Source organism: Ranitomeya variabilis, chromosome 1 (genome assembly GCF_051348905.1).
Source record: "Ranitomeya variabilis isolate aRanVar5 chromosome 1, aRanVar5.hap1, whole genome shotgun sequence".
Taxonomy (NCBI): Eukaryota; Metazoa; Chordata; class Amphibia; order Anura; family Dendrobatidae; genus Ranitomeya; species Ranitomeya variabilis.
This window is the reverse complement of record NC_135232.1, coordinates 22085621-22112061: the sequence shown is the minus strand read 5'-3', so window position 1 is coordinate 22112061 and position 26441 is coordinate 22085621. Positions and strand designations below refer to the sequence as shown.

The 26441-nt window shown below is 44.1% G+C and overlaps 3 protein-coding genes across 5 annotated transcripts in view; 2 read left to right on the top strand and 1 right to left on the bottom strand.

The window, feature by feature from the left end:
- The window catches only part of LOC143802809 (uncharacterized), a 410869-nt gene that overhangs the window by 87498 nt on the left and 296930 nt on the right, over positions 1 to 26441 (bottom strand). The window lies entirely within an intron of this gene.
- LOC143802984 (uncharacterized) overlaps positions 1 to 26441 on the top strand; it is a 143031-nt gene that overhangs the window by 25075 nt on the left and 91515 nt on the right. The window lies entirely within an intron of this gene.
- Positions 1 to 26441, top strand: part of LOC143802895 (uncharacterized) — a 71935-nt gene that overhangs the window by 1237 nt on the left and 44257 nt on the right. The window lies entirely within an intron of this gene.

The following is a 26441-nucleotide window of genomic DNA, read 5'->3' as shown; positions in this document are numbered from 1 at the left end:
CTATGTCTCATGGTCCCATTAAAAATTAATTAAGCAGCTGTGTGCATGATCGACCTACACTCCATTCACACTGTCCACATCAGAGCCCCAGTTCTTGGGATCAGTGGGGTTCTCAGCGGACAGACCTCAAGCAACCAGGAAGTTATTCCCTATTCTGTGGATTTGGGATAACTTCCAAACTTGAGAATACCCCTTTCAATGATCTATTATTACTAATGTCCAAAGTTCTTCTTTTATAGTATTATCTTTGGTGGCATCCAGAGTGTCACTATGGTTTTATATTATGAGTTTCTAAATGAATCTTGATAACATGTGATCTGTTAACAATTGTTGTTTTTTTTATTGTTATGCATAAACACCAAGAATAACACCTTTAAAATTTGTCTTTATTTTTTTATGGGTTTTTTTTTTACAGATTACTGTTCTCAAAATTCAGAGGGACAACTATCTTCAGATTTTAAACCAGATGATCATGGTACGATACATCATACAAATGAAGAACGTGGCATTATCACAGATGTACCTTCAGGCCTTCACATCCAAGAGCTGCCATCTAATCCTTTTAAACAGCTTTTATCTCCTGATTCACCCCAGCAAAACAAAAGTCAGTTCAGAGGTGTTCATCATAAAAGAACTCACACAGGAAAAAAGCCATATTCATGTTCAGAGTGTGGAAAATGTTTTACTTGTAAATCCCGACTTGTTATACATTCACGAACTCACACAGGGGAGAAGCCATTCTCATGTTCTGAATGCGAGAAATGTTTTACCCAGAAATCAGATCTTGTTAGACATCAAAAAATTCACCCAGGGGAGAGGATATTTTCATGTACCGTGTGTGAGGAGCGTTTTAACGAAAGGTCACTTCTTATTGAACATCAAAAAACTCACAAAAGAAAAACATTTTCATGTCCAGACTGTGGGAAATGTTTTATGCTGCAATCAAATCTTTTTAAACATCAAAAAACTCACACAGGGGAGAAACCGTTTCCTTGTTCAGAATGTGGGAAATGCTTTACGCAAAAATCGGTTCTTGTTAGACATCAAATAATTCACACAGGGGAGAAGCCATTCTCATGTACCGTATGTGGAAAATGTTTTAACCAAAAGTCAGTTCTAAATACACATCAAAGAACTCACACAGCAAAAAAATTTCCATGTCCACAATGTGAAAAATGTTTTAACCACATATCCTATCTTTATAAACATCAAAAAAATCACACAGGGGAGAAGCCATTTTCGTGTTCAGAGTGTGGAAAACGCTTTACCCAAAAGTCAGTCCTTATTAGACATCTGGCAATTCATACAAGGTAGAAGCCATTTTCGTGGAACCTATGTGAGATATGTGTTAAGCAAAAGTTAATTCTAATTGCACATCAAGGAACTCACACAGGAAAAACATCTCCAGAATGTTTATAAGGCGCGAAGAACACACATTCGAGAAGCCAGTTTTTCAGTTGTTTCATTGACAAACAGTACAGTCCTGGCCAAATGTTTAAAAACATACGTAAATTTTGTTTTTCGCTCTTTTAGTCGGATGTTTCTCTGGTTACTGAAGGACAATTCTAAACATTTCATAAGTTTTTACACTTTTATAGACAAATCCATGAAGTTTCAGTCATTCCTCAATACTCCCAGCGCTGCCCCTTATTCTCCAGAGTTCTGCCCCTTATTCTCCAGACTTCTGCCTTTCCCGCGGAAGCTGGAAATCGGCTTCTGGGCAGATCCTGACTGATGACTGATGTCCACCATTCCTGTCTCATCAAGAGCTTGGACGTTATCACAATTTCTGTGTTTTGTCGCTTCTTAAAGGAACTGAGATTTTGGGACTCAAAATTCAATGTTTTGATCACAAAGTCACTTAGTTCTCACTATTTTAGTTTTTTTTTATTTTTCTTTCCTACCTCAAACTGCTTTCAGTTTCTTTCTCAATAGATTGTGGTTGACATTAAAGTGGAAAAAAACTTTGAAATTATTCTTTTTGATAAAAAATGTTTACGTTACTAAACCCTGGGATTTTAGTATTGGTGACTTTATTTCCACTGTGGGCCAATATTGATATATGATCTGAGTGCACGGAGTCGTTTGTACATGGGTCAAAAATGGTGGCGCTCAGGTTTTGCTAAAGTGACATGGCTCTCAAAACCAACTGTTGCTATGTAATGAGCTCACATGGTGAGGTGGATTCTGTCCGCCATAGGTCTGAGTGAGCAGCCTGGACCAAAAGAGACAGTATAGCAGAGCGGTTCCTGACAGATGACATGTGGATGAGCAAGGGCCAGAACACCAGTGTATGCAGGACAGCAGACAAACAATCGAAGCATGTAGCACAGATAAATCAGAGCTGTGTGCGTGGATTCACAAAAAGGGTTTGGTACCGTGTTAGCCAGTTGACAAAAAAGATTGCTCTCAGTGGGGAAAAAAGATAATCTTGTAGATATGATACCATTTTAACGGCTAACAATAATAAATCAATAATAAAATAAATTTTGTAACAGCAGCTTTCGAGACTTCTTAGGTCTCTTCCTCAGGCATGGTATAACAAAGTTTCTGAGGAAACACAAAGATACGCACACAAAAAATGAGACATGGTATAATAAATGAACATTTAAATAAACAAACTGAGCTCAGAGAATGAATCTTTAATTAGATTTGTGGTGTTTTATAATCCCAATATCCAAGTAAGATCAGAGGACTGGTGCCCTCACTGTCTCTGGAGCAGATTCCTTAGATTCTGTAGCGAGTCATAAACCCTTCTGACAGATTTAGTCCTGTGTGTGTAAAGACAAGTAGCCACACCCTGGGAACACGAGCATTTAGAAATGATTGTCATGGCAGCTGGAGGACTAGTGAAGAATCTGCATCTGCCATGTTGGTACACCTATGAAGCCCTGTGAGCGAGCCCCCATCACAGATCTGTACCTGTACAACACACGGCAATATGACAGCATCACAGGGCAAGTGATCACAGGGGAACAAATATAAAAAATGAATATATATGATTTTTTTTATTGGTTCCCCTGTGATCACTTGTCCTGTGATGCTGTCATATTGCCGTGTGTTGTATAGGTACATATACACTGCTCAAAAAAATAAAGGGAACACTTAAACAACAGAATATAACTCCAAGTAAATCAACCTTCTGTGAAATCAAACTGTCCACTTGTGAAGCAACACTGACTGACAATCAATTTCACATGGTGTTGTGCAAATGGGATAGACAACAGATGGAAATTATTGGCAATTATCAAAACACCCTCAATTAGGGATTGGTTCTGCAGGTGGGGACCACAGACCACATCTCAGTACCAATGCTTTCTGGCTGATGTTTCGGTCACTTTTGAATGTTGGTTGTGCTTTCACACTCGTGGTAGCATGAAACCGACTACAACCCACACAAGTGGCTCAGGTAGTGCAGCTCATCCAGGATGGCATATCAATGTGAGCTGTGGCAAGAAGGTTTGCTGTGTCTGTCAGCGTAGAGGCTGGAGGCGCCACCAGGAGACAGGCCAGTACACCAGGAGACATGGAGGGGGCCGTAGGAGGGCAACAACCCAGCAGCAGGACTGCGACTTCAGCCTTTGTGCAAGGTGAAACAGGAGGAGCACTGTCAGAGCCCTGCAAAATGACCTCCAGCAGGCCACAAATGTGCATGTGTCTGCACAAACGGTTAGAAACCGACTCCCATGAGGATGGTCTGAGTGCCCGACATGCACAGATGGGGTTGTGCTCACAGCGCAACACTGTTGCAGGACCCTTGGCATTTGACACAACACCAGGATTGGGAAATTCGCCACTGGCGCCCTGTACTCTTCACAGATGAAAGGTTCACACTGAGCACATGTGACATACGTGACAGAGTCTGGAGACGCCGTGGAGAGCAATCTGCTGCCTGCAACATCCTTCAGCATGACTGGTTTGGCAGTGTGTTGTGATCCTAATGGCAGAGGATCTCAGGGTCTTCAGCAAAGTCTGCAAACATAAAAACTAGCTCTTAGGGAGGTGGTAACTGAGCTGACCACATACCTGATCCTAGCCCACAAATAATAGCAGCCGGGGAACGTGCCTACGTTGGTTCTAGACGTCTCGCGCCAGCCGGAGATCTAACTAACCCTTTCAGAGAAAATACAGACCTCACTTGCCTCCAGAGAAAGATACCCCCAAGTAGATACAGGCCCCCAACAAATAATAACGGTGAGGTAAGAGGAAAAGACAAACGTAAGTATGAACTAGATTCAGCAAAGAGAGGCCCACTAAATAATAGCAGAAATATAGAAAGCGGACTTATGTGGTCAGCGAAAAACCCTACTAAAATATCCACGCTGAATATCCAAGAACCCCCGTACCGACTAACGGTATGGGGGGAGAATATCAGCGCCCTAAGAGCTTCCAGCAAAATCAGGAATCACATTATGAACAAGCTGGACAAAAAACAGAATAATACAAATAACAAAAAACAAGAAAGCAGGACTTAGCTTATGTTGCAAAAATCAGGACCAGTAGACAAGAGCAACCAGACAAGGACTGATTACATGGATGCCAGGCAATGGATTAAGACTCCAGGAAGTTTAAATAGAAACACCCAGAGTCTTAACGAACAGGTGACTACCAACCTGAGGAAAGAGAATCCAAGAGCCATACCGCAAGTGACCACAAGAGGGAGCCCAAAAGTATAGTTCATAACAGTACCCCCCCTTTAAGGAGGGGTCACCGAACCCTCACTACGACCACCAGGGCGATCAGGATGGGCAGCGTGAAAAGCACGAACCAAATCGGCCGCATGAACATCAGAGGCGACCACCCAGGAATTATCCTCCTGTCCATAGCCCTTCCATTTGACCAGATACTGAAGCCTCCGTCTAGAGAGACGAGAATCTAAGATCTTCTCCACCACATACTCCAACTCGCCCTCAACCAAGACCGGAGCAGGAGAGTCAACAGCAGGAACCACAGGCACAATGTACCGCCGCAACAAAGACCTATGGAACACATTGTGAATGGCAAACGACACAGGAAGATCCAAATGAAAAGACACCGGATTAAGGACCTCCAAAATTCTATAAGGACCAATAAAGCGAGGCTTAAACTTAGGAGAGGAAACCTTCAGAGGGACAAACCGAGAAGACAACCAAACCAAATCCCCATTACGAAGTCGGGGACCCACACCGCGGCGGCGGTGGGCAAAACGCTGAGCCTTCTCCTGTGACAACTTCAAGTTGTCCACCACATGATTCCAAGTCCGCTGCAACCTATCAACCACAGAATCCACCCCAGGACAGTCAGAAGGCTCAACATGACCCGAGGAGAAACGAGGATGAAAACCAGAGTTGCAGAAAAATGGCGAAACCAAAGTAGCGGAACTAGCCCGATTATTGAGGGCAAACTCAGCCAATGGCAAGAAGGTCACCCAATCATCCTGATCCGCAGAAACAAAACATCTCAAATAAGCCTCCAGCGTCTGATTAGTTCGCTTCGTTTGGCCATTAGTCTGAGGATAAAAGGCAGACGAGAACGACAGATCAATGCCCATCTTAGCACAAAAAGATTGCCAGAATCTGGACACAAACTGGGATCCTCTGTCAGACACGATATTCTCAGGAATGCCATGCAAACGAACCACATTCTGAAAAAACTAAGGAACCAGATCGGAAGAGGAAGGCAACTTAGGCAAGGGCACCAAATGGACCATCTTGGAAAAACGATCACACACCACCCAGATGACAGACATTCCCTGAGACACCGGAAGATCTGAAATGAAATCCATGGAAATGTGTGTCCAAGGCCTCTTCGGGACGGGCAAGGGCAAAAGCAACCCGCTGGCACGAGAACAGCAAGGCTTAGCCCGAGCACAAGTCCCACAGGACTGCACAAAAGCACGCACATCCCGTGACAAGGAAGGCCACCAAAAGGACCTAGCCACCAAATCTCTGGTAACAAAATTCCCAGGATGCCCTGCCAACACCGAGGAATGAACCTCGGAAATAACTCTGCTGGTCCATTTATCAGGAACAAACAGTCTATCAGGTGGACAATAGTCAGGTCTACCAGCCTGAAATCTCTGCAACACACGTCGCAAATCAGGAGAAATGGCCGACAAAATCACTCCCTCTTTAAGAATACCAGCCGGCTCTGAGACTCCAGGAGAATCAGGCACAAAGCTCCTAGAGAGAGCATCAGCCTTCACATTTTTCGAGCCAGGCAAGTACGAGACCACAAAGTCAAAACGGGAGAAAAACAATGACCAACGAGCCTGTCTAGGATTCAGGCGTTTAGCAGACTCGAGATACATCAGGTTCTTGTGATCAGTCAAGACCACCACACGATGCTTAGCTCCCTCGAGCCAATGACGCCACTCCTCAAATGCCCACTTCATGGCCAACAACTCCCGATTACCAACATCATAGTTCAGCTCAGCCGGCGAAAACTTCCTGGAAAAGAAAGCACATGGTTTCATCATAGAGCAACCAGAGCCTCTCTGCGACAAAACAGCTCCTGCACCAATCTCAGAAGCATCCACTTCAACCTGAAAGGGAAGTGAGACATCAGGCTGGCACAAAACAGGCGCCGAAGTAAACCGGCGCTTCAGCTCCCGGAAGGCCTCAATGGCCGCAGGAGCCCAATTAGCGACATCAGAACCTTTCTTGGTCATATCCGTCAGAGGTTTAACAACGCTAGAAAAGTTAGCAATAAAACGACGGTAGAAATTAGCAAAACCCAAAAACTTCTGAAGACTCTTAACAGACGTGGGTTGAGTCCAATCATGAATAGCTCGGACCTTGACTGGGTCCATCTCCACAGCAGAAGGGGAAAAGATAAAGCCCAAAACGGAAACCTTCTGCACTCCAGAGAGACACTTTGAGCCCTTCACAAACAAAGCATTATCACGCAAAACCTGAAACACCATCCTGACCTGCTTTACATGAGAATCCCAATCATCAGAAAAAACTAAAATGTCATCCAGATAAACAATCACAAATTTATCTAGATACTTCCGGAAGATGTCATGCATAAAGGATTGAAACACTGAAGGAGCATTAGAGAGCCCAAAAGGCATCACCAAGTACTCAAAATGACCTTCGGGCGTATTAAATGCAGTTTTCCATTCATCTCTATGCCTAATGCGCACAAGGTTGTACGCACCACGAAGATCTATCTTGGTGAACCACTTGGCACCCTTAATCCGGGTAAACAAGTCCGACAAGAGAGGCAAAGGATACTGAAATTTAACAGTGATTTTATTCAGAAGCCGATAGTCTATACAAGGTCTCAAAGATCCGTCCTTCTTGGCCACAAAAAAGAATCCCGCACCAAGAGGGGAAGAGGATGGACGAATATGTCCTTTCTCCAAAGACTCCTTTATATAAGAACGCATCGCGGCATGCTCAGGTACCGACAGATTAAATAATCGTCCCTTAGGAAACTTGCTACCAGGAATCAAATCTATAGCGCAGTCACAGTCCCTATGAGGAGGAAGAGCACTGGACCTGGACTCACTGAACACATCCTGATAGTCAAGCAAAAACTCAGGAACTTCTGAAGGAGTGGAGGAAGCAATAGACACCGACGGGGAATCGCAATGAATTCCCTGACAGCCCCAACTTGACACAGACATTGCCTTCCAATCCAGAACAGGATTATGAGCCTGTAACCATGGCAGACCCAAAACGACCAAATCATGCATTTTATGCAGAACAAGAAAACGAATCACCTCCCGATGTTCAGGAGTCATGCACATGGTCACTTGTGTCCAATACTGCGGTTTATTCTCCGCCAATGGCGTAGCATCAATTCCTCTAAGAGGGATAGGATTTTCTAAAGGCTCCAGGACAAAACCACAGCGCTTGGCAAACGACAAGTCCATAAGACTCAGGGCAGCGCCTGAATCCACAAACGCCATAACAGGGTAGGAAGACAATGAGCAAATTAAAGTCACAGACAAAATAAATTTAGGCTGTAAGTTACCAACGGCGACAGGACTAACAAACTTTGTTAGGCGTTTAGAGCATGCTGATATAACATGTGTAGAATCACCACAGTAAAAACACAACCCATTCTGACATCTATGATTTTGCCGTTCAGTTCTAGTCTGAATTCTATCACATTGCATTAAATCAGGCGTCTGCTCAGACAACACTGCCAAAGGATTAGCGGATTTGTGCTCCCGCAAACGCCGATCAATCTGAATGGCCAGCGTCATAGAATCATTCAGACTTGTAGGAATGGGAAAGCCCACCATCACATTCTTAATAGTTTCAGAAAGGCCATTTCTGAAATTTGCGGCCAGAGCACACTCATTCCACTGAGTAAGCACGGACCATTTCCGAAATTTTTGGCAATACACTTCGGCTTCATCCTGGCCCTGAGAAATAGCCAGCAAAGCCTTCTCTTCCTGAATTTCAAGATTGGGCTCCTCATAAAGTAATCCGAGCGCCAGAAAAAACGCATCAATATTCGCCAATGCCGGATCTCCTGGCGCCAATGAGAAAGCCCAATCCTGAGGGTCGCCCCGCAAGAAGGAGATAACAATTTTAACTTGCTGAGCTGAGTCTCCAGACGAACGAGGTCTCAAAGATAGAAACAATTTACAATTATTCCTAAAATTCCTAAATTTAAAACGATCTCCAGAGAACAGCTCAGGAATAGGAATCTTAGGCTCTGACATAGGACTGCCAATAACAAAATCCTGGATGCTCTGCACACGAGCAGCAAGCTGATCCACACTAGTAATCAGAGTTTGCACATTCATGTCTGCAGCAGAGTTTCAAGCCATTCAGAGGTAAAGGGGAAGAAAGAAAAAAAAAAAAAAAAAACTCAGAACTTCTCTTTTCTTTTAATCCCACTTTTGCAATGCATTAACTATTCAGTGGCCTGTCATACTGTTGTGATCCTAATGGCAGAGGATCTCAGGGTCTTCAGCAAAGTCTGCAAACATAAAAACTAGCTCTTAGGGAGGTGGTAACTAGGCTGACCACATACCTGATCCTAGCCCACAAATAATAGCAGCCGGGGAACGTGCCTACGTTGGTTCTAGACGTCTCGCGCCAGCCGGAGATCTAACTAACCCTTTCAGAGAAAATACAGACCTCACTTGCCTCCAGAGAAAGATACCCCCAAGTAGATACAGGCCCCCAACAAATAATAACGGTGAGGTAAGAGGAAAAGACAAACGTAAGTATGAACTAGATTCAGCAAAGAGAGGCCCACTAAATAATAGCAGAAATATAGAAAGCGGACTTATGTGGTCAGCGAAAAACCCTACTAAAATATCCACGCTGAATATCCAAGAACCCCCGTACCGACTAACGGTATGGGGGGAGAATATCAGCGCCCTAAGAGCTTCCAGCAAAATCAGGAATCACATTATGAACAAGCTGGACAAAAAACAGAATAATACAAATAACAAAAACAAGAAAGCAGGACTTAGCTTATGTTGCAAAAATCAGGACCAGTAGACAAGAGCAACCAGACAAGGACTGATTACATGGATGCCAGGCAATGGACTAAGACTCCAGGAAGTTTAAATAGAAACACCCAGAGTCTTAACGAACAGGTGACTACCAACCTGAGGAAAGAGAATCCAAGAGCCATACCGCAAGTGACCACAAGAGGGAGCCCAAAAGTATAGTTCATAACAGCAGTGGGTCAGTAATGGTGTGGGGTGGCATTTCTTTGGAGGGTTGCACAGCCCTCCATGTGCTTGCCAGAGGTAGCCTGACTACCATTAGGTTCCCGAGATGAGATCCTCAGACCCTTTGTGAGACCATATGCTGGTGCAGTTGGCCCTGGGTTCCTCCTAATGCAGGACAATGCCAGACCTCATGTGGCTGGAGTGTGCCAGCAGTTCCTGCAAGATGAAGGCATTGAAGCTATGGACAGGCCCGCCCATTCCCCAGACCTGAATCTGATTGAGCACATCTGGGACATCATGTCTCGCACCATCCACCAACATCATGTTGCACCACAGACTGTCCAGGAGTTGGCAGATGCTTTAGTCCTGGTCTGGGAGGGGATCCCTCAGGAGACCATTCGCCGGCTCATCAGGAGCATGCCCAGGCGTTGTAGGGAGATCATACAGGCACGTGGAGGCCAGACACACTACTGAGTATTATTTCCTTGTCTTGAGGCATTTCCACTGAAGTTGGATCAGCCTGTAACTACATTTTCCACTGATTTTGAGCATCATTCCAACTCCAGTCCTCCGTGGGATATTAGTTGTCATTTACGTTGATAATTTTTACATAGTAACATAGTTATTAAGGTTGAAGGAAGACTTTAAGTCCATCTAGTTCAACCCATAACCTAATCTAACACGCCCTAACATGTTGATCCAGAGGAAGGCAAAAAAAACCATGTGGCAAAGAATAAGCTCCACAATGGGGAAAAAATTCCTTCCCGACTCCACATACGGCAATCAGACTAGTTCCCTGGATCAACGCCCTATCAAGGAATCTAGTGTATATACCCTGTAACATTATACTTTTCAAGAAAGGCATCCAGTCCCCTTTTAAATTTTAGTAATGAATCACTCATTACAACATCATACGGCAGAGAGTTCCATAGTCTCACTGCTCTTACAGTAAAGAATCCGCGTCTGTTATTATGCTTAAACCTTCTTTCCTCCAGACGTAGAGGATGCACCCTTGTCCCTGTCTCAGGTCTATGATTAAAAAGATCATCAGAAAGGTCTTTGTACTGTCCCCTCATATTTATACATTAAAATAAGATCACCCCTTTGCAGGGCTGACTCCAGGTTTTCATGGGCCCTGGGCGAAAGAGTCCCGGTGGGCCCCTTTAACACATACCACAATTCATAATGCACCGATACGGCAGAGAAATATAGCTATAGTACAATGCCAAAGATTTCACTTCTTACATTACATGAGTGATATCTATTGTACATTCTACATTAGCTCAGAAACCGGACAGTATAGTCCTCTATACAGAGTAATGAGCCCCATATATTGCTCCAAACAGAATAATGAGCCCCATATATTGCCCCATACAGTATAATGGCCCCATATAGTGCTCCATACAGTATAATTGGCACCACATAGTCCTCTATACAGAATAATGAGCCCCATATATTGCTCCAAACAGAATAATGAGCCCAATATTATGCTCCATACAGAATAATGAGCCTCATATAATGCTCCATACAGTATAATGGGCACCACAGAGTGCTCCATACAGAATGAGCTGCATATATTGCGCCATATATAATGGGCCTCATATAATGCTCCATACAGTATATGATTCGCCCCGTACAGTATTCTGAGTCCAATATATTGCTCCATACAGAATGGGCCCCATATGATGCTCCTTACATAATGGGCCCCATACGATGCTCCATACAGAATGGGCCCCATATAATGCTCCAAAAATAATTGGCCCCATAAGATGCTCCATGTATAATGGGCCCCATATAATGCTCCATATATAATTAGCCATATAAAATGCTCCAAATATAGTCCCATGAGACACTTCATATATTATTGGCCCAATATATTGCCCCATAAGATGCTCCATATTAAATTGGCTCCATATTAAATTGGCCCCATATAATGCTCCCTATAGAATTGGCTTCATAAGTTGCTCCCTATATTATTAGCCCCATAAGATGTTCCATATTGAATTGGCCCCATATAATGCTTCATATATGGGCCCCTTCTGATGGTCCCCATATATTGCTCCAAATATTAAAAAAAAAATAAAAAATGAAATACTCACGTCTCATTGCTTGACGCTGCTCTGCTCTGGACTCCTCACCGTCGGCGTCTTTCTGCTCTCTGTGCTGCGACTGCTCAGGCAGAGGGCGCGCACTGGTGACGTCATCGCGCCCTCTGACCTGAACGTCACAGTCAGAGGATGGAAGACGCTGCAGCGCTGGAAACGGGAGAGGTATGTATCGCAAGTGCCGGGGCAGGCGGGGGGTCCACTCGCGGGGACCGGCACTATAGAGCTCCAGTGTCCCCGACGGCGAGTGGGCCCCCTGCCTGCTCAGGGCCCCGGCACTTGCCCGGGTGCTGACGCCGGCACTGCCCCTTAGCCTTCGTTTTTCCAAACTAAATAGCCCCAAGTGTAATAACCTATCTTGGTATTGCAGACCCCCCAGTCCTCTACTAACCTTGGTCGCTCTTCTCTGCACCCGCTCTACTTCAGCTATGTCTTTCTTATACACCGGAGACCAGAACTGTAAGTGTGGTCGAACCAGAATTCTAAGTGTGGTCGAACTAGTGACTTGTATAGAGGTAAAATTATGTTCTCCTCATGTGCATCTATGCCTCTTTTAATGCATCCCATTATTTTATTTGCCTTTGTAGCAGCTGCCTGACACTGGCCACTAAATGTGAGTTTGTCATCCACCCATACACCCAGGTCTTTTTCATTGATGGTTTTGCCCAGAGTTTTAGAATTAAGCACATAGTTATACATCTTATTACTTCTACCCAAGTGCATGGCCTTACATTTATCCCCATTAAAGCTCATTTGCCATTTATCAGCCCAAGCTTCTAGTTTACATAAATCAGCCTGTAATATAAAATTGTCCTCCTCTGTATTAATTACCCTGCAGAGTTTAGTGTCATCTGCAAATATTGAAATTCTACTCTGTATGCCCCCTGCAAGGTCATTAATAAATATGTTAAAAAGAAGAGGGCCCAATACTGACCCCTGTGGTACCCCACTGCTAAATGCGATCCAGTTCGAGTGTGCTCCATTAATAACCACCCTTTGTTTCCTATCCCTGAGCCAGCTCCTAACCCACTTACACATATTTTCCCCTATCCCCATTATTCTCATTTTATGCATCAACCTTTTGTGTGGCACCGTATCAAAAGCTTTTGAAAAGTCCATATACACTATGTCCACTGGGCTCCCTTGGTCCAGTCCGGAACTTACCTCTTCATAGAAATTGATCAGATTAGTCTGACAGGAACGGTCCCTAGTAAACCCGTGCTGATACTGGGTCATGAGGTTATTCCTCTTCAGATACTCCAGCATAGCATCCCTTAGAATGCCCTCCAGGATTTTACCCACAGTAGAGGTTAAGCTTACTGGCCTATAATTACCGAGTTCAGTTTTTGTCCCCTTTTTGAATATTGGCACCACATTTGCTATACGCCAGTCCTGTGGTACAGACCCTGTTATTATGGACTCTTTAAAGATTAAAAATAATGGTCTATCAATGACTGTACTTAGTTCCTGCAGTACTCGGGGGTGTATCCCATCCGGGCCCGGAGATTTGTCAATTTTAGTGATTTTTAGACGCCGCCGTACTTCCTGCTGGGTTAAGCAGGTGACACTTAATGGGGAATTTTTGTTATCACTGATCATATTTTCTGCCATGGGATTTTCTTGTGTAAATACTCATGAAAAAAAGTCATTTAGCATATTGACTTTTTCCTCATCCTCATCCACCATTTCACCCAGACTATTTTTAAGGGGGCCATTTTTTAGTTTCTTACTATTTATGTAGTTAACCCCTTCACCCCCAAGGGTGGTTTGCACGTTAATGACCGGGCCAATTTTTACAATTCTGACCACTGTCCCTTTATGAGGTTATAACTCTGGAACGCTTCAACGGATCTTGGCGATTCTGACATCGTTTTCTCTTGACATATTGTACTTCATGATAGTGGTAAAATTTCTTCGATATAACTTGCGTTTATTTGTGAAAAAAACGAATATTTGGCGAAAATTTTGAAAATTTCGCAATTTTCCAACTTTGAATTTTTATGCCCTTAAATCACAGACATATGTCACGCAAAATACTTAATAAGTAACATTTCCCACATGTCTACTTTACATCAGCACAATTTTGGAACCAAAATTTTTTTTTGTGACGGAGTTATAAGGGTTAAAAGTTGACCAGCAATTTCTCATTTTTACAACACCATTTTTTTTTAGGGACCACATCTCATTTGAAGTCATTTTGAGGGGTCTATATGATAGAAAATACCCAAGTGTGACACCATTCTAAAAACTGCACCCCTCAAGGTACTCAAAACCACTTTCAAGAAGTTTATTAACCCTTCAGGTGTTTCACAGGAATTTTTGGAATGATTAAATAAAAATAAACATTTAACTTTTTTTCACACAAAATTTATTTCAGCTCCAATTTGTTTTATTTTACCAAGGGTAACAGGAGAAAATAGACCCCAAAATTTGTTGTACAATTTGTCCTGAGTACAGTGATACCCCATATGTGGGGGTAAACCACTGTTTGGGCGCATGGCAGAGCTCGGAAGGAAAGGAGCGCCATTTGACTTTTCAATGCAAAATTGACTGGAATTGAGATGGGACGCCATGTTGCATTTGGAGAGCCCCTGATGTGCCTAAACATTGAAATCCTTCACAAGTGACACGATTTTGGAAAGTAGACCCCCTAAGGATCTTATCTAGATGTGTGGTGAGCACTTTGACCCAACAAGTGCTTCACAGAAGTTTATAATGCAGAGCCGTAAAAATAAAAAATCATTTTTTCACAAAAATGATCTTTTCGCCCCCAATTTTTTATTTTCCCAAGGGTAAGAGAAGAAATTGGACCCCAAAAATTGTTGTGCAATTTGTCCTGAGTACGCTGATACCCCATATGTGGGTGTAAACCATTGTTTGGGCGCAGGGCAGAGCTCGGAAGGGAAGGAGCGCCATTTGACTTTTCAATGCAAAATTGACTGGAATTGAGATGGGACGCCATGTTGCGTTTGGAGAGCCCCTGATGTTCCTAAACATTGAAACCCCCCACAAGTGACACTATTTTGGAAAGTAGACCCCTTAAGGAACTTATCTAGATGTGTGTTGAGCACTTTGACCCAACAAGTGCTTCACAGAAGTTTATAATGCAGAGCCGTAAAAATAAAAAATCATATTTTTTCACAAAAATGATCTTTTCGCCCCCATTTTTTATTTCCCCAAGGGTAAGAGAAGAAATTAGACCACAAAAGTTGTTGTGCAATTTGTCCTGAGTACGCTGATACCCCATATGTGGGGGTAAACCACTGTTTGGGCGCATAGCAGAGCTCGGAAGGGAAGGAGCGCTATTTTACTTTTCAATGCAAAATTGACTGGAATTAAGATGGGACGCCATGTTGCGTTTGGAGAGCCCCTGATGTGCCTAAACATTAAAAACCCCCACAAGTGACACCATTTTGGAAAGTAGACCCCCTAAGGAACTTTTCTAGATGTGTTTTGATAGCTTTGAACCCCCAAGTGTTTCACTACAGTTTATAACGCAGAGCCGTGAAAATAAAAATTCTTTTTTTTTCACAAAAATGAATTTTAGCCCCCAGTTTTGTATTTTCACAAGGGTATCAGGATAAATTGGACCCCAAACGTTGTTGTCCAATTTGTCCTGAGTACGCTGATACCCCATATGTGGGGGGGAACCACTGTTTGGGCGCATGACAGAGCTCGGAAGGGAAGGAGCGCCATTTGGAATGCAGACTTAAATGGATTGGTCTGCAGGCGTCACGTTGCATTTGCAGAGCCCCTGATGTACCCAAACAGTACAAACCCCCCACAAGTGACCCCATATCGGAAACTAGACCCCCCAAGGAACTTATCTAGATGTGTTGTGAGAACTTTGAATCCCCAAGTGTTTCACTACAGTTTATAACGCAGAGCCGTGAAAATAAAAATTCTTTTTTTTTCACCAAAATGATTTTTTAGCCCCCAGTTTTGTATTTTCACAAGGGTATCAGGATAAATTGGACCCCAAAAGTTGTTGTTCAATTTGTCCTGAGTACGCTGATACCCCATATGTGGGGGGAACCACTGTTTGGGCGCATGACAGAGCTCGGAAGGGAAGGAGCGCCATTTGGAATGCAGACTTAAATGGATTGGTCTGCAGGCGTCACGTTGCATTTGCAGAGCCCCTGATGTACCCAAACAGTACAAACCCCCCACAAGTGACCCCATATCGGAAACTAGACCCCCCAAGGAACTTATCTAGATGTGTTGTGAGAACTTTGAACCCCCAAGTGTTTCACTACAGTTTACAACGCAGAGCCGTGAAAATAAAAAATCCTTTTTTTCCCACAAAACTTATTTTTTGGCCCCCAGTTTTGTATTTTCCCAAGGGTAGCAGGAGAAATTGGACCCCAAAAGATGATGTCCAATTTGTCCTGAGTACGCTGATACCCCATATATTGGGGTAAACCCCTGTTTGGGCGCATGACAGAGCTCGGAAGGGAAGGAGCACTGTTTTCCTTTTTCAACGCAGAATTGGCTGGAATTCAGATCGGATGCCATGTCCCGTTTGGAGAGCCCCTGATGTGCCTAAACAGTGGAAACCCCCCAATTATAACTGAAACCCTAATCCAAACACACCCCTTACCCTAATCCCAACAGTAACCCTAACCACTCCTCTAACCCAGACACACCCAACCCTATTCCCAACCGTAAATGTAATCCAAACCCTAACCCTATCTTTAGCCCCAACCCTAACTGTAGCCCCAACCCTAGCCCTAACCCTAGCCCTAGCAATAACCCTAGCCCTATCACTAGCCCTAACACTAGCCGTAACACTAGCCCTAACCCTAGCCCCAACCCTAGCCCTAACCCTAGCCCCAACCCTAACCCTAGCCCCAACCCTAGCCCTAACCCTAGCCCTTGCCCTAACCCTAGCCCTAACTCTAGTCCTAACTCTAGCCCTAACCCTAACCCTAATGGGAAAATGGAAATAAATACATTTTTTAATTTTTTTATTTTTCCCTAACTAAGGGGGTGATGAACGGGGGTTTGATTTACTTTTACAGCGGGTTATTTAGCGGATTTTTATGATTGGCAGCTGTCACACACTGAAAGACGCTTTTCATTGTAAAAAATATTTTTTGCGTTACCACATTTTGAGAGCTGTAATTTTTCCATATTTGAGTCCACAGAGTCATGTGAGATCTTGTTTTTTGCGGGACGAGTTGACGTTTTTATTGGTAACATTTTCGGCCCATGACATTTTTTGATCGCTTTTTATTCCGATTTTTGTGAGGCAGAGTGATCAAAAAGCAGCTATGCATGAAACTCTTTTGGGGGAGGCGTTTATACCGTTCCACGTTTGGTAAAATTGATAAAGCAGTTTTATTCGTCGGGTCAGTACGATTACAGCGATACCTCATTTATATCATTTTTTTATGTTTTGGCGCTTTTATACGATAAAAACTATTTTATAGAAAAAATAATTATTTTGGTATTGCTTTATTCTCAGGACTATAACTTTTTTATTTTTTTGCTGATGATGCTGTATGGCAGCTCGTTTTTTGCGGGACAAGATGACGTTTTCAGCGGTACCATGGTTATTTATATCAGTCTTTTTGATCGCGTGTTATTCCACTTTTTGTTCGGCGGTATGATAATAAAGCGTTGTTTTTTGCCTCGGTTTTTTTTTTTTTTTTCTTACGGTGTTTACTGAAGGGGTTAACTAGTGGGGCAGTTTTATAGGTTGGGTCGTTACGGACGCGGCGATACTAAATATGTGTACTTTTATTGGTTTTTTTATTTTATTTAGCTAAAGAAATGTATTTATGGGAATAATATTTTTTTTTTTCTTCTTTATTTAGGATATTTTTTTTATTTTTTTTTTACACAGATGTGGGGAATTTTTTTTTTACTTTTTTACTTTGTCCCAGGGGGGGACATCACAGATCATTGATCTGGCAGTGTGCACAGCACTCTGCCAGATCTGCGATCTGCTGTGCAGGGCTGCAGGCTTACCAAGTGTCTGCTCTGAGCTGACACCCGGCCACGATCGGCCGCGCTCCCCCCGTGAGCGCGGCCGATCGCGTATGCCGTACTATCCCGTCGGTGGTCATATGGGCCCACCCCACCTCGACGGGATAGTACGTCAGATGTCAGAAAGGGGTTAAAGAATATTTTGGGATTATTTTTACTCTCTCTGGCAATGAGTCTCTCTGTCTCAATCTTTGCTGCCTTGATTTGCTTTTTACAGAATTTATTTAATTTTCTGTATTTATTTAATGCCTCCTCACTACCTACTTCCTTTAATTCTCTAAATGCTTTCTTTTTGTCCCTTATTGCGCCCCTTACAGCTCTATTTGGCCATATTGGTTTCCTCCTATTTCTAGTATGTTTATTCCCATACGGTATATACTGTGCACAGGTCCTATCCAGGATGCCAAGAAACGTCTCCCATTTTCTTTGTGTACTTTTATGTCTCAGGATATTGTCCCAGTTAATTGCACCAAGATCCTCTCTCATTCGTTGGAAATTTGCCCTCCTAAAGTTTAGTGTCCTTGTCTCCCCTCTACTACACATCTTATTGAAGGATACATGAAAACTTATTATTTTGTGATCACTATTCCCCAAGTGACCCCCAACCCTTATATTTGCTATGCGGTCTGGCCTGTTGGTTAATATTCGGTCTAGCAGTGCCCTTCTTCTTGTTGGGTCCTGAACCAGTTGTCAGTGGTAATTGTCTCTCATAGTTGTCAGACCCCGATCACCTTTGCTGGAACTGCAGGTTTCTGTTCCCCAATCTATTTCAGGGTAGTTGAAGTCCCCCATAATAATGACTTCTCCTTGAGTCGCAGCTTCATCTATTTGCTTTACGAGGATATTCTCCATTGCTTCCATTATTTTTGGAGATTTATAACAAACCCCTATCAGTAATTTATTATTTTTTCCCCCTCCCCTTATCTCCACCCACAGGGACTCTACATTTTCATTAGATTCACCTATATTATCACGCAGGATGGGTTTTAAGGATGATTTTACATATAGACACACCCCACCCCCTCGCTTATCTGTACGGTCATTTCTGAACAGGCTATAGCCCTGCAAGTTAACAGCCCAGTCATGGCTCTCATCCAGCCACGTCTCAGATATCCCCACCATGTCATAATTATGCTCCAACAACATTAGTTCTAATTCATCCATTTTGTTGGCGAGGCTTCTGGGATTAGTATACATGCACTTTATGTATCTCTCTGTACCTCTATTCTTTCTTAAATTATTAATTGTTCTAACCCCCCCCCCCCCCCCCCGAACTTCCTTATTTGTGCCCAGGTCTCTATCTGCACTATCTTCCCCTCCTATAAAATGAATACCCTCCCCCCAATCCCTAGTATAAACACTCCTCCAACCTTCTAGCCATTTTCTCCCCCAGCACAGCTGCACCTTCCCCATTGAGGTGCAGCTCATCCCTAGCGTAGAACCTGTAGCCAACGGAGAAGTCGTCCCAGTTCTGCAGGAACCCAAACCCCTCCTTCCTACACCAATTCTTGAGCCACTTATTAACCTCCCTAATCTCCCATTGCCGCTCTGGCATGGCACGTGGTACAGGCAGTATTTCCGAAAATACCACGTTGGAGGTCCTTATTTTTTGGTTTTATTGTCCTCAACACATTCCACTATGTAATGAATAAAGATTTACAACTGGAATATTTCATTCAGTGATATCTAGGATGTGGGATTTTAGTGTCCCCTTTATTTTTTTTAGTAGTATATATATATATATATATATATATATATATATATATACACACACACACACTACGGTTCCAAAGTTTTATTTGAAATAATTTTCTCCTTCAAACTTTGCTTTTGTCAAAGAATGCTCCGTTTGCAGCAATTACATCATTGCAGACCTTTGGCATTCTAGCAGTTAATTTGCTGAGGTAATCCAGAGAAATTTCAACCCATGATTCCAGAAGCCGCCCCCCCCCCCCCCCACACACACACAAGTTGGTTTGGCTTGTACAAATCTCCCACTTTGCCAGCACCAAAGCAACCCCAGACCATTACATTACCTCCACCATGCTTGGCAGATGGCGTCAGACACTCTTCCAGGATCTTTTCAGTTGTTCTGCATCTCACAAATGTTCTTCTGTGTGATCCAAACACCTCAAAATTGGATTCATCTGTCCATAACACATTTTTCCAATCTTCCTCTGTCCAATGTCTGTGTTCTTTTGCCCATATTAATCTTTTCCTTTTATTCGCCAGTCTCAGATATGGCTTTTTCTTTGCCACTCTGCCCTGAAGGCCAGCATCCCGGAGTCGCCTCTTCACTGTAGACATCTACACTGGCATTTTGCATGTACTATTTAATGAAGCTGCCAGTTGAGGACCTGTGAGGCGTCGATTTCTCAAACTACACACTCCAACGTACTTGTCTTGTTGCTCAATTGTGCAGCGGGGCCTCCCACTTTTCTTTCTACTCTGGTTAGAGCCTGTTTGTGCTCTCCTCTGAAGGGAGTAGTACACACCGTTGTAGGAAATCTTTAGTTTCTTGGCAATTTCTCTCATGGAATAGCCTTCATTTCTGAGAACAAGAATAGACTGTCAAGTTTCACATGAAAGCTCTTTTTTTCTGGCCATTTTGAGAGTTTAATGGAACCAACAAATGTAATGCTCCAGATTCTCAACTAGCTCAAAGGAAGGTCAGGTTTATAGGTTCTCTAATCAGACAAACTGTTTTCAGCTGTGCTAACATACTTGCACAAGGGTTTTCAAGGGTATTCTAACCATCCATTAGCCTTCTTACACAGTTAGCAAGCACAAAGTACCATAAGAACACTGGAGTGATGGTTGTTGGAAATGGGCCTCTATACACCTATGAAGATACGGCATTACAAACCAGACGTTTGCAGCTAGAATAGTCATTTACCACATTAACAATATATAGAGTGTATTTCTGAATCATTTAATGTTAGCTTCATTGGAAAAAATAGAATTAGACTTACCGGTAATTTGGTTTCTAGGAACCTTCCATGACGGCATACGGAGGTTGCCTCTTTGTCCTGATGGGGAATAGGAAATACAGAGAGGTTAAAAGGCCCTCCCACTGACTTATAACTGAGACCATAGCTCCGGTTTACTGAATCCCAGATTTTTATCCAGGAGTATAGGGGGGGATTAGCGTCATCGTGGAAGGTTCCTAGAAACCGAATTACCGGTAAGTCCAATTCTATTTTCTCTAGTCACCTTCCACAACAGCATACGGAGGAATACCAACTAATTTGGCACTAGGGAGGGACAACAGCCTGGACTACTTTTCAGCTGAAAATTAGGTCCCTATTGGACAATACATCCAGTCTATAATGTTTGGAAAAGGTATGTAGTGAGGACCATGCTGCTGCCCTGCAGATCTGATCTGCAGATGCACCTGCTTTTTCTGCCCAGGAAACTGAAGTGGATCTAGTTCAGTGGGCTTTGAGCCCCACTGGGGGCGACTTATTTTGAGCAAGATATGCTTCCGTTATAGCTCCTTTAATCTAATTAGAAATGGTGCTTTTAGCCACCTTCTTCCCTTTATTTTGCCCTGATAGGTGGACAAGCAGGTTCTGATCGATTCTACAAGAATTGGTTTGTTCTAAGTAATGTAGGACAATGCGCCGCACATCAAGAGTGTGTAGTTTTCCCTCTTTCGAGTTTGCAGGTTCTTGGCAAAAAGATGACAGAATGATCTCTTGGGAACGATGGAATTCATAGACTACCTTAGGAAGGAAAACTTGATCGAAACGTAGGACTATTGAGTCATCTCTAATTAGTAGATAGGGCTCTTTTATTGATAAAGCTTGCAATTCTCCTACTCTCATAGCCGTAGTTATGGCCACCAAGAAGACCGTCTTGTATGCAAGGTTTTGAGGAGATCAGGAAGACAAGGGTTCAAAGAGTGGACCTGTGAGACCTTGGAGTACTAAGTTAAGGTCCCATGAGGGAACCACAATCTATCTTTTGGGATTCATTTTGACGGCTGTGTCAGGACTCTGAACATTTTTTTATTACCTTTTTGTGCATTACTGCCCTTTTCCAAGATGGCGTCTTTGGTCTCATGTGCACTGTGTCTTCCTGCTATAAAACTCTACCCCAGCCTTCAGTCTGTGCTAGAGTATTCTGCCTTGCATCCAGCTCCTGACCTCTGGTGACTCCCTGGCTATATACATGCTCCTATGAACCTGTGTGGTGATCCTGCTACTCTGAGTTCCTGCTGCATACACCAGTTCCAGGAATCCTCCTTCATCTGCTGCTCGTGTTTACTTCCATCTGCATTTGCTGGACATGTAAGCTGTTTCTGCTTTGCAAGAACCTGAGACTATTACCCAGACCTCCCGGGTTGAGCTAAGATATTATTTGAACTGCCTTATAAGCATATCTATCTGTGCTTTGGACTAAGCAAGGACTTATTCGTGTCAAGTATCCTCAAGAATAATTGTGCTTCATAGACTTTCTGCATGATTGCATTTTCCTCTGAAGTTTCCTATAGACTGCTGAGCTTCATTTGATATTTGCACCAAGTGTTGTGGACTTGAGTTTCTCTCTGCACCTGTTTGAATCACCGTGTGATAATATAGACTTTACCACTTATAAAACTGTGTCCTGTAGTTGTCTTGTTCCACACAAATAGTCTCCTGAGTTATCCCCTATAATTATTACAGGCTGTTGTCATGAATCTCTTGATCCGGTGATGACCTGCTAGATCTTGGTCAAAAACCGAGCTGAGAGCAGAGACCTGGACTTTCAAGGTGCTAGGTTTAAGGCCGATGTCTAAACCTTTTTGTAAAAAATCCAGAATTCTCGATATATTTGGGCTTAGTGGATCCGGTAGATCAGGTAGACAGAAGGATGAACATTTTTTCCAGATTTTATTGTAGACGGCGTTGGTTACTGGCTTCCTAGATCTCTGCAGGGTAGCTATCACTGGGTCTGACAACCCTTTCAGTACATGGGCTTCAGTAACCACCCCGCTAAATTCCACCTTTGAGGATCTAAGTGGAGAATGGGCCCCTGGGAGAGGAGGTCGCCTCTTATTGGTAAAGGAATCGGACCGTCCGCTTGTAGTTGGATGATCAAGTTGAACCAACTACTTTTGGGCCATAACGGGGCTACCAAGATAGTTGGGGTTCGGTCTTCTCGAATTTTCCGTAAAACCTTTGCCAGAATCGGGATCGGTGGGAACGCATAGGCCAGGTGAAAATTCCAACTCTAGGCTAGGGCATCTACGCCCCTGGAATTGTCTCTGGGGTTTAAGGAGAAGAAGTTTTCGGCCTTCGCGTTTTGGTGAGAAGCGAAAAGATCGACCTCCAGTAGTCCCCACCTGTCTACCAGTATTTTGAAGCTCTAATCGTTTAGACTCCATTCTCCCGGGTGGATGTCTTGGTGGCTTAGATAATCATCTTGAATGTTGGAAGAGCCCTTTAGGTGGACTGCTGTCAGTGACAGTAGGTGTTTTTCGGCCCAACAGAATATTCGGGCAGAAACCCTCTTTAGGCTTTTGAACCTTGTGCTTCCTTGGTGCTTGATGAGCAACTGTGGTCATGTTGTCTGAGTATATTCGGATGTGCTGACCAGCAATCTGGCAATTGCTGCCAGAAGGGCATCTTCCACGGCTTTCAGGTCTCTGAAATTTGATGACTTTTTGCTTATCGTCTGGTCTCAGAGTCCTTGGAACGGGACATTGTTTACCATGGCTCCCCAGCCTCCCTTGCTGGCATCTGACGTGATCGTAGTCAGCGGGACCTGAGTCCAGCTTACGCCTTTGTGGAGATTTTTGGAGTGTATCCACCATGCCAAGGAGACTTTCACTAGACCTGGCGTGTGTATCCTTCTGTTCAGGGTGCCAGGATGACCATTCCAGTTGTCTAAAATGTGATCTTGGAGAACTCTGGAGTGGGCTTGTGCCCAAGCTACCGAGTGTATATAGGCTGTCATAGAGCCTAAGACTGACATGCCTTCCCGGAGTGTAGGAGACCTCATCTCCCTGAATCCTTTGACCTTTGTTATTCATGTTAGACGGTGGTAGTCTGGTAGAAAGGACATCTGCCTGTCTTGGAGGGTTGTAGCTGAGTTTTCAGGTTTGGGATCCATCCCAGGGACCTTAGTATCTCTAGGGTGAGTGATACATGGGATTTCAGGACTGTCTCAGTGGAAGCTACTATCAGTAGGTCGTCCAGATAGGGCACTATGCAGACACCTTGTCTCCGGATAAATGACACTACCTCTGCCATTATTTTGGAGAAGCCTCTCGGTGCTGAAGAGATACCAAATGGAAGAACACTGAACTGATAGTGCTCCATCCGACGACTCCCCTGTACCGCGAACCTGAGATATTTCCTGTGTCTTGGGTGGATTGGAATATGGAAATAAGCATCCTTCAAGTCGATGGTCAACATGAAGAAATGAGGCCCAACTAAAAGAATGGCTAATCTTACGGACTCCATCTTGAACTTGTGGTATTTTACAAGTTGGTTTAATCCCTTCAGGTTTATAATAATACCGGCTTCGCCTGATGGTTTGGATATCAGAAACAACCGAGCGTAATGGCCCAGACCCCATTACGATTATGGAACCGGGGAGATCACCTTTGATTTATAAGGTCTCTGAGGCCCACTAGTAGAGTTGCATGATCTTTTGGAGTTGGAAGGGAATTGATCTTCAGACCCTGTGGAGAGGAGATAAACGCTATCAAAAGGCCCTCCTTGATAACATTGAGGACCCAGTGGGAGCTGGAGATATTTTCCCACTGATGCACGAATCTTGAGAGTCTCCCCCCACCGAGTCAGAGTCATTGTTTCTCCTCTTGAGACTGCTGCTGCTATGGGAAGAGGATATTTTTCCCCCTACCCTTTGCATAGCTCCATGTCTCTGTCTTGCCCTTTCCTCTCGCTTGTTAGGTTTGAAACTGTGGGGCACGAAAAAAACATTTTTTTTAGGGGATTTGTGTTCCGGAAATGCGTTTTTCTTGTCAGTGGCCTTATCTAGGATGTCCTTTAGTGCTGGTCCAAAGACATACTCCCCATTAAAGGGTATAGCACATAATTTGGCCTTGGAGGTGATGTCACCACTCCAGAGCTCTCCTTGCAGAATTGGATTGTACCAAGGACCTGGCTCTCTCTAATAGTCTCCATGGAGGCGTCTGCTAGAAACCCTGTAGCTTTAAAGGGCCACTGTCACCCCCCCCAGCCGTTATAAACTAAAAGAGCCACCTTGTGCAGCAGTAATGCTGCAGTCTAACAAGGTGGCTCTTTTAGTTTTTGATTAATTTATTACCTCAATAAAGCGTTTTAAAAATTGGCCACAAATACCAGATATTGTACCTGGAGGCGGTCCGAATCGTCCTCTATGAAGCTCCCAACGGCCGTCACTCTTCTCTTCAGGGGCGATGGTCGCCGCCCCCTGAGCGCTGTTGCTTCTTAAATCCGGCGCCTGCGCTGTGCGTGCCTGCCTGGGGCCCGCACTGTGTTATTCATTATGCACAGTGTGGGGCTGGGGTTCCTGGGCATGCGCACTGCGCTTGTCAGACGCTCCCCCGGTCCCCCGCCTTCCAGCATTGCCGGAATATACAGGTTTCATTGCCGACGTTTTGAACAGCCACAAAGAACAACGCTGGAAGGCGGGGGACCGGGGGAGCGTCTGACAAGCGCAGTGCGCATGCCCAGGAACCCCAGCCCCGCACTGTGCATAATGAATAACACAGTGCGGGGCGGGGATTCAGGAACAGGGTGGCCACACTGCCCGCACAGGCGCAGTCAGGCACCCTGCGTCTGAGCTGTGACTGACAATGAAGACTGCGCCTGCCCCAGGCAGGCACGCACAGCGCAGACGCCGGATTTAAGAAGCAACAGCGCTCAGGGGGCGGCGACCATCGCCCCTGAAGAGAAGAGTGACGGCAGTTGGGAGCTTCATAGAGGACGATTCGGACCGCCTCCAGGTACAATATCTGGTATTTGTGGCCAATTTTTAAAACGCTTTATTGAGGTAATAAATGAATCAAAAACTAAAAGAGCCACCTTGTTAGACTGCAGCATTACTGCTGCACAAGGTGGCTCTTTTAGTTTATAACGGCTGGAGGGGGTGACAGTGGCCCTTTAAGAAGGATGGGTAGCGAGTCTAGCAATTCTCCCCTGGAGGTACCCTGAGAAATATGGGTTTCTAATTTACCTAGCCAGCTGGAGTGAGTGGGCTCTAGGTACGCAGGTAGAGGCGATGTTAGCTTTTAAGGCAGATGTAGATGTCTCCCAAGATTTCTTAAGGAGACTTTCTATTTTCCTGTCCATGGGATCCTTCAACTGTGAAGAATCTTCGAATGGGAGCGCAGTTCGTTTTGCAACTCTAACCATCTGGACATCAACTTTAGGAATGTCCCATTTGACCAAATCACCTTCCAGGGGAAATCTATTCTTTATTTCCAAGGGGATGCTAAGGCGTTTTTCCAGTAGCTCCCATTCCTGAGCAATCATACTAAGAATGTTAGGATGCATCGGGAACCCTGACCTTCTTTTCAATTTTAGCCCACCAAACATTTGATCCTGAACGAACTGAGTCTCAGGTTCGTCCTCTAGCCCCATGGTGTTACGTACTGCGTATACCAGCTCCTCAATATATTCAGAGAAGTACTTCATGGATTCAGCTCTGGGTGATATAGGATCCTCCCATCTAACCGAGGACGAAGTATAGGACAGGTCTGACTCGGACTCAGAATCCTCGGC